We start from the raw sequence: 14,820 nt of genomic DNA on the forward strand, positions 1-14,820 counted from the left end.
TGAACTCGGCTAATTACAATATTAAATTTGTTAATTTTCAAATAATATATCACTATATTTATTTAATTAGAATTAAATGATAATTTAAATAATAAAAGTCAATTAAATTTCAACTGTTAAAGCTAAATTAATATTTAGTGCATTATTGATATTATATTTTTAATACAGAATTTAATTGCAAGCTGACATAGTGAAAATATAATTTATATGTATTAATTTAATTCTAATCTAAAATAATATTCATTTAATAAAAAATTTAAATAGTCTTATTAAATTCTAAATAATAAAATTATATCTATATATTACTTAATGGAATTATAAAAGAAATCATTCAGTGGGCAATCAAAAAAATTTATTTTTAGTTCAAGGAGATATTAAGGAGCCATTAAAAAAAATATTTTTTGCTTCAGGGGGCTATTCAAATTTTTCATGGGGCTCCCTGCCCCCCCACTAGCGACGCCACTGCCTCTTCCCCCCTCCTCCGTGCCATGCTATAGAAATACATATTTTTTCTGTATTTATCATTATAAATTATTTTATGAATAGTAAAGAAAAATTTTTCTTGTCAGTTAAAATAATACATTATAATTTTATAAGGCTAATTATAAATTTTGACTATTGGTCATAGGTATTAAAATCTAAATATCAGTATTTATCCATGTATAATAATTATATTTTGAAAATAAAGTAAATGCCTGAGAAGTTGCAGAAGGCTTAAAATTTAAGAATCCAAAAATAAATAAAAGACTTTGAGATTAGGACAAAACAATTATAATTTTATAAATTAATATTTTTTTACTCGCTATTACGAAATCTGAAAGAGTAATTTCCACTCATTTTTGTTAAATTACAACTGACAAGGTTTGCTGGTATCCTTGAGAAAAAAATCGGCTTAATTTATGAAGGGTGGACCTTCATACTAGATAAGACATGATAAGATTGCATAAAATCTATCAGGAAATGGGCGATACTTTTAGATTTACGAAATATTGGCAAATCGGCATTTCGCCATTATTACGACCAACCCAATGTGCTAAATAATATGGCTAGAACAACTACAATGATAGATATTAACTGTATATGGGATTCAAATTTAAATTTAGCTAAAGTTTTAGACCATAAAGTAATATATATTTTTTATCCTGTAGAAACTAAATTTTAGGGACGACATATAAGCAAAATTGGATTTTATAAAGGTGGTTATAACTTTCTTACGCCTGAAGAAACTCTTTATTTACTTATGAGGGTATATTTATTTATTCCATTTATTTTAAAATTAATATAATTGTTATTTTATAAATCTGGACTTTTAGGAAATTTGTCCTTTTATTAAATTGGGTATATTTAATTATGTAATATTTTTAGAGTAAACTAATTTTAAATTGGGATTTTGTAGACATGGATTTTTATGAAATTTGCCTTCTGATATTAAATGTGGGATTCAATAAATATATGGTATTTACAGAATTAAAATCAATTGGTTATATTATTAGAAAAACCAAGTATAATTAATAATATATTTTACTTTCATAAAATCTTAGTTCTATTGAATGTTTTATGAATTTTATTTCCCAACCTGCTATTGTTGACTTAAAAGCTTCTATATATCTTCCTAACCTTGAATCAAAGATTCTTATCTATTACAAAAGACATATATATTCCATGCCAAAAATTAATTATGAATTTACACAACTATTGGAAAATATACCAAATATTATGCACTCTCAAAATTTAATTAAATTTTTGCCTCATGAAAATATTTTATTATATCCATTCACATGTAAAAATGTTATTAGAAATAATGGCTTTGTAAATCAGTTAACATTTGTACAAACAAAATATGTAAATAATTTAGAAATAGGATTGTTTTCATTTCAAAATAATTTGATTAAATATTATGATCCTGAAAATCTTATATCATCTTGGTTTCAATATAAAAATGCCTATACTTTTTTAAATAAATATTTCAATAAAATAACTCAATCTAATTTTATAAGCAAATACCATTCATTTATAAAAAAAGAATATATTGATACTGAAATATATATTTGTAATTTTTTTAAAAAAATTTGTCTATATAATCCCACCAAATCATTTAAAAAATCTGCAATAAACATACCACCCTTATATATTTTATTTTTAAATGAAAACTTTATTATTGAAACATTTTTATTATCTAAATTTCTAAATTATGCTAAAAAAGTGGGTTCTGAGTTTTTGTTAAATTATACAGACAAAAATACTTTTCAACATATGCATTTTAGATTTTATCAAGAATAATTTTAAATATTTAATAAATATAAGATACAATTTATGTACACATAATTATCAGTGGTTCTTATTTAATTGGTATAAGTATATAAAGCCAATTATTCATAGGGATGGACTGGCAATGCTATTGCCTTGTGGGCATGAGTGGCCTCATTTTAATGGGGGCTTTGCCCCCATACTCCCATTTTGCAGGCCTTCGGCCTGCTTTTATTGGCTTCTTTGAATTACATATTTTTTAATACCTCTTATTTTTGAAAATAGTTCAAGCAATTTACATTTTTAAAGCATGACATGATAATCATATATTTTATTTTTAAAAATTACACATCTAAAATTATTCATTGCACATCTAAAAAAAATATTTATTGTACATCTTCTCAGTTTTATGGCGATTTCCAGGTTTACTGGGTAGGTCAGTTTTCCCTCTAATTTTTCTTTTCCATTTTTGACGGTCCTGAGCATCAATATTTATAAGATTCATGCTTCTCATATCTGTCGCTATCACATTTGTCCACGTCATCTTGGGTCTTCCTCTAGGTCTTGATCCTCCTACTTCCATCATTGTGCATCTCTTTACCCAGTTATCTTTTGTCATACGTTCCACATGCCCAAATCATCTTAGTCTATTTCGTTGCATTACCATTCTAATCATTTCTATACCCAATCTTGCTCGCAATTCCTTGCTAGTTTTTCCTTTCTCAGAGATACCCCACAGCATCTAATCATCCTCATCTCTGTTCTTTCTAATTTGGCTTCGTGAGTCGCTTTCATTGCCCATGTTTCGCCGCCATAAACTAAATAACTCACACAACTTACGTAAACTTTCCCCTTTAACTTCATAGAGACTTTTATTTGTAAGAATAGACATCTCTGAACTTTTTCCAAGCTTGTCTGATCCTTGCAACAACGGCAGAATCTACACCACCATCTGCGTTTAGCATATCACCTAAATAACAAAACTTATCCACTTTTTCTGGGGGTTACCATTTTATAGGTTATCATTATTATGTATCCCTTTCATGCATGTTCTACAAATAAAGGTCATTCTTTCTAACATCAAACTTCCTTTTTTCCCGCTACACCTATTATGTACTCATTTCTGCATCTGGTGCATTGGTTAGAATTTCTAGCAACTCCTTTCCCACATACACCACAAGGCCACTCACCAGATTCCTCCATTTTTAGATTTTCCCCACCAATCATTATTTTTGTCTTTGATGCATTCATTTTCAGGCCCTTTGCTTACATAGTCATCTTCCATTTACTAATTTTATCCCTCAATTCTTCCTCACTGTTTGCCATTAATACAAGGTCATCTGCATATAATAGCTCCCAAGGAAGTCCTTCACGCATTTCTCTAGCCACCACATCTATTTTGAATCTAATCGAGTAATTACGAATACGAATAATAAATTATTTGTTTTATCTAAATACGAATAATCATTTATTAGATTCGAATAAAACGAATTATTCGAATAAAACATTCGTAATTTTAATAAATTGTTTAATAAATCTAACATTTGTCATTTCTATTTGTTGACCTGCCAATCTGACAGGTGATGTGTTTGTGTTTACAAAAATTCTAGCACAAATTTAAAAATTTCTGAAGTGAAAATTTAAATTTTTATTTGCCACATTTTTTGAATCTCACGAAAAGTTTATTTTTTTAATCTCATAATAAATTATATTAAAAATTACACAAACCAGAGTTATATAAAAATATATTACATCTCTACAATAATTATTGTTAGCTAGCCTAATTATGTTAGAGAAGAATGCTTCTGATGAAATTATGTTTGATGTTAAAGATGAGAAAATTTCCTCACAAAAGAGAGTAATCATATGGGATCAATATCAAATCCTTAAAGACGGTGAAAAGGCTGTTTGCAATCATTGCAAGAGTATTATAAAATGTAAAGGCAAAACAAGATCTCCTCTTATTAATCATTATAATAGGTTTCATTCACACCTTGGTAAAAAAAATAATAAAATTGACATTTTTTTAAAGTCCACCAAATTCTTCAAAAAAAATTAATTTTAAGGATAATTTATTAAAATTATTTATAAATAATAATATACCTTTTAAAATTATTATTTCAAATGATTTTAAAAATTTTATAAGTGATCTTGATTGTTCTATAAAATCAATATTCTCCAATACTCTTAAATTACACATGTATAATACATTTGCAGAAAAAAAACAGTTGGTAAAGGAAATAATATCTAAAAATAAAAGTCAGATTAATTTTTCATCTGACATTTGGACTAGCCCAACACATGTTCCTTTTTAGGGCGAACAGCTCATTTTATTGATGATAATTTTAAAATAAATAACATAATTTTGGATGTCAGTCCAATAAATGAAACACATTTAGGTGAGTCTTTGTTAAAATAATTATAATTTAGAGAATAAATTTTTTTATAAAACTTTAGATAATGCAACTAATAATAAAACATTTATTGATACATATCTTTAAAATATCCATTAATAAAAATAGGGAACATCCGATACTTTGCCCATGTAATTAATTTAATTTCCAAAGAAATTTTAAAAATTGTAGATCCTTTAATTCTAAAACTAAGAAAAGTTATTAGAATGATTCGTAATTCCCATAATTAAATTTATTAAAAAATATATGTAGTTCCCTACACCCTCCCCTAAATTTTTTAAAACCAAAATTGGATTGTGAAATAAGGAGGAATAGCACCTACCAAATGATTGAACGGGGCTTATTGTTAAAGCCTGCTATAACAAAATTAGTTAATGAAGTAATAACTTATATTAAAATTAAAATTCTTCAAGAAAAACAAATATCAGAGGTAAACTAAAATTTATAATTAGGTAATAATATAATACTTTGATAATAGGAAGAATGGGTGGATCTTATAAAAATTAAAGCTATCCTATTGCCTTTATATGAATCTACAAATATGGTATGTGGGGAGAATTATCCTACTTATAATTTGGTTATACCTTATTATATTTTAATTCTTGAACATCTAAAACATGAAAAACCTGGTTTCCATAAATCCTTTAACAATAGTTTCAAATTAGCATGTTATAAATTGTTGGGCTATTATAATTTAACTGCCGATGATGCAATAATAACCACAATATTAGATCCCAGACTTAAATTAGAATATTTTAAATCAATATCTGTTGATTATGATAATGATGTATCCAAGTTAATGGACAAATTTAAAGAGATTTACAATAGATATACAGGTATTTAATTTACCCCAATTTAAATATGATTTATTTTATAAGCTCATAATTATAACTGTCAAACAAATAAGGATAAAATTCAACAAAACAGGCTAGACATTGTTTTTAAACAAAGTAATATTCAACTGTGTGAAATAGATTTTTATCTGAGTGAACCAAGAGCAAAGAGTGATACTGACCCGTTAATGTGGTGGAAGGCAAATGCATATCGGATCCCCATACTCTCGAAGGATTATCTATCTATACAAGGAACATCAACTGCTTGTGAAAGGCTTTTCTCAGTTGGAACTAATTTATTGTCAAAAAACCGCATGTCATATAAGGAAGAAAATATAAGAAAAACTCTTTGCCTTAAAAATTGGCTTAAATTATAAATTAAATTAATAATATACATTTTAATTTTGTTTATAACTTGATTATATATTATTTATTATCAGATTATTGATTACATATTATTATAATTTTTTCAAAATCAAATTTGTAATAAAAGAATTTGTCAATATATTTGAGTGTGATTTATTTTATTAAAAAAATTAATTCGAATCGAATACAAATAGTAGATTTTATTATTCGTACGAATTCAAATAGTAAATTATTTGATTCGTTTAAACGAATCGAATATGAATAATGCACTATTCGATTCGAATTCGTTTTTGAATAGGCCTAATGCAAGTATTGCACATTCAAAATAAGCTACTATTCGCAAAATACAGTTTCGACAAGCTATTTATAATTTGATCGATTCTTGAGGACGTTCATTTTGACTTTCGTCACTATATATTCTCTTCGATCGTCCTATTCGATCTTTTTACAGAGCATACTCAGATAATCTGGGAGCTATAAATATGAAAATGTTCCATTTAAATTAGAAGCCATTTTTATTGCTTTATTTTAAATCGATGTAATAGTTATCGATGATACAGAAGACTTAGCACTTTTATCATTTTCCATGCTGGTAAAATATTTAAATTTTTAGTTTGAAAATATAATGACATGAAAAATTTCCAAATTTATTATAACTGTGCTTAGAGTCTTAAATTAACATAAATTATCGATCAAAGACTGCACTTCTGATGAGGTTTTTGCCTCAAATGATTTAATATCTATTATAAATTGAAGTGCACTTATCGTTATTGGGAGCAATCTCTCTTCACCATATATCCATCTAAGGGCTTCTTCACGTGCCCACCAACTTGTCACACCTATTTTTTGCAGCCTTCTCAACTTATTTAAGCCAGATGAATTATTCTGTTTTACCCAAGCATCCATCCTTTTATATGATTTACCAAAGAAGTTGCTAGTCTTTTCAATAATCCAAATAAATTTTTGCCTTCGATATTATCGCATAAATCACATATACAGAGATTTAATATGTGACTAGCACCAAATATAAAAAACTACCTGGAGCCTCTAGTCTAATAAGAGCATGCAACCCAACAAATTCACTCCGCATATTTGCAGCACCATCAAATGATTCTCCTATTATATTTCTTATTTGAATTCCATTTTTAAAAGCATTCACTCAAGGTATAAAAAATCCTTTTCCAGAAGAATTTGCAACTTTTGTAAGTGCGAAAAGCCTTTATGTTATTTTGCCATTTATGAATTGTAGGCAAATAGTTGCTTGATCCGCTAATGTCTTAATAAAATAAATTAATCAAAACTTAGCTTTAAGGCCATTCCATGTCAAATCGATCAAAAAAGGCACTTTATCGGCCGATCCCTTTTAAAATTGTTAAAAATTTCTGGAATTAATTAAATAGGTAAAAGAATGAGAAAGCCGTTTATTTTAGCTCGCTAGAACACTTGGTTCTCGAGATATAGGGGCTCAAAGGTACAAAAAAGAGCCACTATGGAATCTGTAAAATTTTTAAAATGCTTATATCTCAAAAACTATTTACAGTAAAAAAATTATAATATATCATTTTGTAGGTAAAAAAATTCTCTAATGGGCTAACAAAGAATAATAAATATTGGCGCCATTATAGGCTTTTAACATCCGGTTTACCTAAATTGCTTTACCTGTATTTTTAAGCAAGATAGTGAGTTTGTTTTCGAATTTTTTTTTTGCTTTATATTTAGAAACCTTTTATAAATATATATACGATGTCAAAACCTTGGCGACGCTATCGACTTTTCCGAAATATACATTTTTTTTACCAAAAATTGAAGAAGGCGCTAGTGGTTGAAAAATATTATTTTTAAAGAAAATGCAAATATTGATACGTTTATAAGAATTGTGATAAAATTTTCCAGTTCTGCCCTCCTCCCACTATCCTTAAAATGTTTTACATTTTTTAGATCTCTACTTTGCTACTATAGCGAGCGAATGACTTATTAGCTCGATAATATATAACAGCTGCAGTAAAAACGAATATTTTATTAGGCATATATTAGATTATATTTTGCAAAATAAATTGTTTAAAACGATCTCTCTTTCTGCGAAATAATTTTAACCTGTCCGTATTTTATCGTCTGTCTACCAATAATAATCTGGATTTGGAGAGTGCAAAAACATGTATTCTAGGTGTAGATCAATTAAAATTTTATTCTATTTCACAGATGGACGTACAAAATATTAAAATGTTGCAACCCATTTCATCTACAGAGACATGCTTATTATCGCGAGAATCTAAGAAATATTTTACCCTGGATGGCCAAAAAAAATTTACCATTCAATTTAGATATGTTAATATGCTCTTCATGGCGAAAAAAATTAGCAAACATTCCTTATACTTTAAATGACAATGTGATGCAACTACAGTTGAAGAAATCGTATACACCTACCATGTAGTTCAACATTCACAGAGCTATCTATCATCACAATGTGGGTCTAATCTTTTCCCTATAATATTTAACGACTCCAATATAAGTGCAAACTTTACTTGTGGTAATGAGCAAGGCTAACACAAATGTTTTAGGACCTGAATTCAAGAAGTTAATTCTAAATTTAAAAGGTTGACATCCCTATGCAATTTTAACAGATGCATCTAAAAAGGGAAATATTAAAACATTCTTTTATCCTTCGTTATTTAAACAAGAATAAGGGCATTTCAATAAAACTGTTAAAAAAAATTTCCTCGAATAGTGAAAAATCCAACGATATAGCTAACCACATACTGGTAAATATAGCTGATTCAGGGTTATCAATGAGTTCCATGTCAGCTTTCTGCGCTGATAATGCCTCTGTGAATTTTGGCAAAAACCAAAGTATATTTATCGAATTGAGGCAGCACAATAATGACTTAATACCAATTAATTGCATATAACTACATAATTCTTGCAAGAAGGCAATGAATGTATTATCTGTGGATGTCGTGATGAAATGTTTTAACGAATTTAGTTCATCTAAAAGAGTGAATTAAAAGAGCTGGTGGAGTGGTCTGACTGGGAATGGGAGTTGTTGCGACATGTACCTAACAGGTGGTTATCATTAATACCTGCCATCGATATAATTTTAAAATTTTACGAACCTTTAAAAAAATATTTCTTAAATAAAAATTATAAAAGCTGCCTAGAATTTTGAAAAAAAATTTCGAGGATGAAATGGCAGAAGCATATTTAGGAATGGTTTCACGTGTAGGAAATCTACTACATGCTATTAATATTCATTTGCAATCAGAAGATTCTTCATTAATAAAGATTCACAAAATCATGCTACAGCTCTGTTCATATCTATAGTTAAAAATTGATAATAAATTTTATGGCGCTATTGCCAAAAATATTACATTAAAATGTTCAAATAATACTCCAAATAATATATTTTTAAATGAAGCAGATATTTTTATTAAGATAATTTTAGAATATTTACAAATTTGATTTTAATAACTCTATTTACAAATGTACAAATATTATGACCTTGGAACAGAAACCTTCAATTGATGGTTTTTGTAATTTAATAAATATATTAAAAATACCGATAGACATTGATGTCTTGTTTGATAAAATAGTAATTCTCTCTATTTTTTATGATTCGTCAGAATACTTAAAGTTAGATGGTCTAAAAGCATAGGAGAAATGGGTGGAATATTTTGGTAATAACGATAAATCCCCATGATTGGAAAAAATATGCGAGTATGTTTTTTCCTTAACTCATTCTAATGCCTCATCGGAGCGCATTTTTAGCCTGATGAGGACTGCCAGGAGAAAGGAGAGAAATCGGATTGCTTTAACAATATTAGAGGCCGAGCTAATTGTTAAACAAATAAATATATTTTTTACATTGTAAAATTAATATTTTGAAAATTGTGGAAAGAGCATTACAATCTCCTCAAACAAAACATCAATGTCTATCGGTATTTTTAAAATATTTGAACATTTTAATAAATTTTTAGTAATGGGGCCATAAAATTTATTGTCAATTTTTAACTGTAAATTATGAACACAACTGCAGCATAATTTTGTGAATCTTTATTAAAAAATGATTCTTCTGATTTCAATTTTATATTAAGAGCATGTAGTAGATTACCTACATGTGAAATAATTCCTAAATATACCTCTACCATTCATTCTTGAAATTTTTCAAAATGCTAGGACAGCTTTTATTATTCATTTTTGAAATATTTTTTTAAAGGGTTTTAACATTTTAAAATTCTATCAATGGCGGGTATTGGGAACATGTCGTAACCAATATTGGGCTGACTCAATTCTGTAAATACACTGGTTTTGTCAAATTCACTGAGGCATTATCATATCAGAAAGCTGACATGCAATTCATTGATAATCCCGAATCTGCTATATTTACCATTATGTTGTTAGTTATGTCTTTGGATTATTCACTATTTGAGGGAAAAAAATTTAATGGTTTTATTGAAACGAACTTAATTTTGTTGGAATAGCGGAGGATCAAGGGAAATGTTTTAATATTTCCCTTATTAGATGCATCTGTTAGAATTGCATATGTATGCCCATCTTTTAAATCGTCAAGAATTGACCTCCTGGATTTAGGTTCTAAAACATTGATGATAGGCTTGCTCATTTTTGTTCAACAAGTAAAGTTTTCATTTATCTCGATAGGGAAAAGATTTTGCCTATATTGTGATAAGCTCTGTGAATGTTGTACTACATGATAAGTGTATACCATTGCCGCAACTGTAGTTCCATCTGTATTATTTCTTATTTTGGAGAATATTTTTGTTTTGCAATAGATGTAGATACACTCCCCTACACTGATTATAATAATAATGTAATTGAACTATAATAAATAAAATAATTAACATTGAAATAAGTACAATATTACCTTCCTATGTATTTAAACGTGATACGTGATAATTAAGCGCCTATCCTTATAATGTTATTCACAAACACACGGTAGATTTCCAATTGCGGTAGTTTTAAAATATATTTTTTACATTGTAAAATTAAAATCGCTTGTTTTTTTTTATAAAATTAATATATTTTAATAAATCAAGATAATAGATAGTATTTAAAAATTTTTGTCTCGTACTATAATTAACTATTTTATTTTGAAAAATAATTACTGACTTTGTATTATAAACTAATTATTATAAAAATAATAGGCGGATAATTAAGTCAATTCAAAATCCCTGCCGAAAAAAATGTTTTTTTACCAATTTTTATATTTCTACCACAATTTTCATATTTCTCTCGCAAAATACCAAATTTCTCCGACAATTTGAAAATTTTGACCTGGCAGCCCTGCCTATGGGTCAGACATTGACCTAAAACAAATTTTTCGGCAGACCTGGGCTCAGCCTGATCAAAAAACCAAGGCCCATGAAAATCTGATTTTGATTGTATTTTTAAATTCATTATAATTTTTTAAATATTTCGTTTCAATTCTCAACTACCAAAATTATTATGATCTTTCATTGAACTTGGAAGAATTTTTTCAAAATTATTTATGGCTTTGTAACTTGCTTGGGAATTTTTTTTAATATAAAATATTAGATATTATAGGTGATTAGTAATATTTAACAAATAATATTGATATTATCAAGTAAAATCTTTAAATATATTTTGACTCAAACCATAGTATTACACTTATTTTTAATGGATTGATCCTGGCTGATGGGAGGGGAAGGGGAAAAGAAATTGGATATTATTTTCAAATAACAGGTACCAACTTCATAAAAGTAATAAAAAAATTCTCATTCCCCATCATTTTTGACAGAATATCGATTAGTTGTATTATGATTTATAGATTAGGTTAAGTTTTTTGTAAATTGAATCCTTTATATTTTGTCCAAAATTTTGAATCAAATATTTTCTTGGACTATTGTATTTTATATGAAAAATTAATATAATATATATACAAAAAATTAAAATAGAAATACTTTGACGAATACTTTTTGCATAAATAAATACTTTAATTGCACAAACATTTAAATTAATATTATTTTAACAAAATTGATATAACGATGCTTCAGGTAAAGTAATAAACTAGCCTTTACAATCTCAGGGGGCTCAAAAATTTTTTTTTAATTATTTTCAAACTACCTTTTTTATAGCTAATATTTTAATTAAAAATTATTTTTTAAAAAAAAATGAAAAATACCATTTTCTGAATCTCCTTAAAAAAGTTAAACATGATTCTGTATTCATTTTTTAAAAAATAATGTATATTGACAGAGGGCGCGCAGTTTAGTCAAAAAAAAGAAGTGTTTTTTCAAAAGCCCATAAAGTTATAAAAAAATTTAAATATAATATTAACATTTTTTGATTCCTTTTAATAAGCTATATATGATTCTGCGTTCATTTTTTTAAAAATTAAGCTTCTTTGATAGGGGGCGCGTTATTTAGTCATGTAAAAAAATTATTTTTTTTACAAATTTTACTTTGTTACTCATCTTATAAATATAAATACGATTCTATATTAATATAATTTAAATTAAACTTCTTTGATAGAGGGCGCGCAGTTTCCGGGGGCGTGTATTTTACTCATACCCTTCATATCCTTATTGAGAATTGCTGTCTGTCATCGTATTGCTTGTTTTGTTTAATAAAGTTACTTCTCAAAAAGTGGCACACTATTACAAAACTATACATATTTAAAACAAATACAAATCAAATAATGAATTATTTGGATTTGATTCTTAACAAATCAAATAATCAGGAGGGAACTGGCCATAAGACCAGTTGGGTATTTTACCCACGAGGCCGCGAGAAAATGTCGATTTTTGAGGCCGATCAGAGGAAAATATCAAAAAAGAACCGATTAGAAAAAAAATATATTACTATGTTTACATTATTTTCTCTTATCATTTATTTATTTTAATGATATTTATATTATTTGAATATCACTTTTTTTAAAAAATATATACTAAATAATCCCCCCCCCCCCTCCTTGAGAATTATGTCGTTTACTATATTTTAATGCGTAAAATATCAATAGCGTCGCTTGACGATACATCATTACCACGTGCTTTTCTTTGTTTTTTTTTCAAATGAAGCGAAAACGCTTCCGTTTGAGTTTGAATAGAGTGAAGGGGCCATTCCACGTCAAATCACGATTCGGCCGACCCCTTTTAAAATTGTTAAAAATTTCTGAAATTATTTAGATAGGTAAAAGAGTGAGAAAGCCGTTTATTTTAGCTCGCTAGCACACCTGGTTCTCAAGATATAGGGGCTCAAATGTACAAAAAAGAGCCACTTTGGAATCTGTAAAATTTTTAAAATGCTTATATCTCAAAAACTATTTATAGTAAAAAAAATTATAATATATCATTTTGTAGGTAAAGAAATTCAATATTGGGCTAACAAATAATAATAAATATTGGCGCCATTATAAGCTTTTAACATCCGGTTTACCAAAATTGCTTTACCTGTATTTTTAAACAAAATAGTGAGTTTGTTTTCGAATTTTTTTTATTAATTTTTATTTAGACACCTTTGTTAAATATATATGGTGAATTCCATATCAAATCAACCAAGGTTTCAACCCGACCCCCTTCAATTTTTCTTAAATTTTGTATACTGGTAGTATATACTATAACTAAGAAAAAAATGAAATTTTACTTTCCAACACTGTTTACCCGCTAAAATATGGCCTTTTAAAGCGCGGAAAAATGGTACATTTTTGACAAAATGCACCTCTTATTTTCAAATATCTCGAGAAATAATTATGTTAAAAAAATAATTTAAATTTTATTTTGTAGCTTAATAAAAGTTCTTTAAAATGACATTAAAATAAATATGATAGATATTTTATTAATATCGAAAACCGGATGTGTAAAACCGGAAATGGCCATAGAAAAAAAAGGTATTTTTTTTTAAATTTATTTTCTATAGATAGATATCACATTGCTTTATATTTGTACAAAATCCTAGACTGGGATCAACATGGGTTTAGGAGTTATCACTCTTTATATGGCTAAAATTGAACAAATTTAACATTAATATCATCATATTTTAATTTAATGAATAGTTATGAAATAATGTTAATTTAAAAATTATGTCTAAATGATAGGCCCTTACTTTTTTTATCTTTATAAGGTCATTCTAATTATACTGTGGAACTAGGTAAAAAAAAATAATATTTATATATAAATTTTTAGATAATTTCGGTTTTCTTATTTATGTTATATAAAATTTTGAGCATATTATTGGTTTTATTCGTATTTATATATTTAAATTTTTTAAGATTAATCAAGATCATTTTAATTAAGTGGTTATTGAGTACGCTCTAATGTATATTACACAAATAAATTTATTAAGTTTAATACTTGAAAATATAAGTATAATTATATTTGTATTTCTAGTTTTAAGTTTTACTTTAGGACTAATAGTAGGAAGAAATACATCTTTTATAAGATTAGAAAATAAAGAGCTAGAAAAAATTAAGAATGTTATAAGAAATGAAAATAAGATAAGTCAATTGGATAATTTTAGGTCAGTCAAGTGTTACAGTTGTGGAAGATATGGACACATTTTGAGGCAATGTGAATTAACCGAACATTTGAATTGCGCGAGATGTGGACGTAAAGGATACATAGTTACCAATTGTAGAAGTTTCTTAGACAATAATTTAGTGTTTAAAATGTGGTCAAAGAGGACATGCTCAAGAAGCTTGTAACAAATGACTATATAAAGATAAGGATAATTTTATAAATTATAATTTTAATAGTATATCTGATTTTTATAATTTTAGTTATAATTTAGGAATAAATGATAATAATATTGATTTAAAATATATGAATAAATATAATATTGATTTAAAATATATGAATAAATATAATATTGATGATAAAAATTTTTTAAAGGAAAAAGTTGAAATAGAAAACGTACGTAAAATTGATTTAGAAAAAATAATTAGGAAAAATAAATGTCCGAGGATTAAAATAAAAATAGGTGAAATTGAAATA

This window comes from Gordionus sp. m RMFG-2023, chromosome 1 (assembly GCF_954871325.1).
Source record: "Gordionus sp. m RMFG-2023 chromosome 1, tfGorSpeb1-WG-v2, whole genome shotgun sequence".
Taxonomy (NCBI): Eukaryota; Metazoa; Nematomorpha; class Gordioida; order Chordodea; family Parachordodidae; genus Gordionus; species Gordionus sp. m RMFG-2023.